Genomic DNA, 2,424 nt, shown 5'->3' with positions numbered 1-2,424 from the left:
CCTATACACAGCAACACAAGACGTTTCCTGAAATGAGGAGAGTGGCCAAGCGGAGGGGCAGCGCAAAAGAGGCAGGCCCTTGACCAGATGGCTGGACATGGTGGCTCAAACATAAGACCAATTGTGAGGACGGTGCCAGACTGGGCAGTGTTTCCTTCTGTTGTGCATAGGAACCAACTCGGCAGCACCTGACAACAACAACCATCTGCCCTTTATATGTCAAATCAAACTGATGACAGACAGCCTACACTCCTACTGTCTGCTCACTGCTACAAGTAACGAACTCCCGAGAAGATTACAACCCCAGGCAGAGGGGTTAGGGTTTACAAAACATACTTTGGGAGAGCACGATCCAATCCAGAGCAGGAGGGGTCAGGGAGAAAATATCTCAGTTGCCGTCACCAGAAAAGAGTTCGCCATCTGGAAGGAGGAGGAGGCTGGCATGGCATTTTCTCTGCCCACTCCTGAACTTGGAGTTACGCAGTCCAGTGAGCACTTGAAGATGGACAAGTGGTGAGCTAGAAAGTACAGGCTGGATGTGCAAACAGTTTGTTTTCCTCCCGGGCACTCTTGGTAGGAGCTTTGCCAGCATGAGAGGGGCTCAGAAGGGCGGGGGTCAGGTGAAGTGGTTCAGAGGAGAACTGCCTTACAAACATCTCCTTGCTCTTTTAAACATTCCAATTGCAGTCAAGCATGTTCCAACTCATAGAGCCTACAGGACAGAGTAGACTGCTCGTTGGGCTTCCAAATCTGTACCTTTACAGATGCAGCTGCCCTTTTTTCTGAGGAGTGTTGGAAATGAACCGCCAACCTTTCAGTTGGTGGCTCAGGGAGCTGCATCAAATGAGCTAATTTAATCGCATCCCTTTCAGACTGCAGGAAAACAAACAAACCCAAAACCAGCCTGCACACACTAATCTTTTATCTGCCACCTTATTAAGTTCTTATAGTTTTTAGTCTCTTAAAATTTTTAGAAATAAAATCCAATCTCCGTATTAAAATATTTCTTTCTGCTTTTCAAATATTGATGCCACTTTTTCCATTTTCTTGTCTCATTACTGTAGCTTTCAGCTCCTCGAAGGCAAGCATTTTCCTCATGGATATACTCTTGTGTCTAAAGCAGTCACTCCAAAGCTCAGAAAATTCACTGCCATCAATCAATACTGAGGCATAACCACCCCGTAGGCCAGGGTCAAACTGCCCCTGTGAGTTTCCAAGATTGTAACTCTCTGTGGGAGTAGGAATCCCATCTTTCTCCTGCAGAGTTCCTGGTGGTTTCAAACTGCCGGCCTTGGGAATCGCAGTGCAACTCTTACCCACTGTGTCACTAGGGCTAGTCAAACAGTCGCTCATTCACAGCAATTGCTCTGTAAATATTTGTTGGGTGAGCAAGTCAGCAAACATCTTCAAAATAATGTTAAATATTTGTGGTGATAGTGTGTTTCCCTGTCTATATAGTTTTCTTTGGAATGGCTGCTGAATGTTTTTTTTTTAATTTCGTAGCAGAGGACATCTACTGATACAATCATACTGGCTCTCCCCCTTACTTTATGGAGACAGTGATTATGTCAACAAAATTATTAAAGATAAATATATAGTCCATGATCTATATGAGGAAAAAGATGAAATTTTGTTTTAAGAGACATAATTTAAAATGATTAAAAGTTAGTATATGGACAGATAAATCATGTTCTTGGATGGGAAAAAAATATCAAAAATGTCAATCCTTCCCAAATTAATTAATAATTCTCTTTCATTAAGAATTCTGATGGGGCCAAATAAAATGATTATAAAAAAGAAAAGAATGCCACTGAGAGCAGCACTGTTACAATAGCAAGAAGGCAGACACCATGCCCACCAGCAGAAGAAGGGAGAAGGGAGCGCTGCAGACGGAGAAGTCCTCTGCCTCACTAAGAACCCATGATGACATGTGAAGCACCTCAGGACACGGATGAACCTGGGGAACCCTATGCTGAGTGAAAGTCGTTAATCACCAAAGGACAACTATTCTAGGAGACCACCGTTATAAAGGAAAACAAAAATCAAGACAAAGGTTTTCATACCAAAGGAAACAGACTTTGATGGTTCCCAAAGTAGGAGAAGGTAAGGGAGGGAAGATCAAGCCATAGGTAGACCGGTGTTAACTTGGGTGAAGAGGAAGATAGGAAATCACAAGGGGGAGAAGGGAAATCAATGGGGTGGGGTGGGGCGGGGCAAGGCACTGGGGAGGCTTAGTCAGTAGTTTAAATTGTTGAATACAAAATTGGTGATCTGAAATGTAAACCCACACCTAATCTGCAGTTAAAAATGTGTTTTTCTTTTTAGCCCACATGGAAGCAGCACACCAACATGTGTGATCATGAAGGGCCAAAGGGACCAGGCTTCAAACACCAAAGGTGGAGGGGAGTGGGGGGATCATATCCT

Source organism: Echinops telfairi, unplaced genomic scaffold (genome assembly GCF_000313985.2).
Source record: "Echinops telfairi isolate 266 unplaced genomic scaffold, ASM31398v2 ScPeMD7_5805;HRSCAF=6673, whole genome shotgun sequence".
Lineage (NCBI taxonomy): Eukaryota > Metazoa > Chordata > Mammalia > Afrosoricida > Tenrecidae > Echinops > Echinops telfairi.
This window is presented reverse-complemented; position numbering follows the sequence as displayed.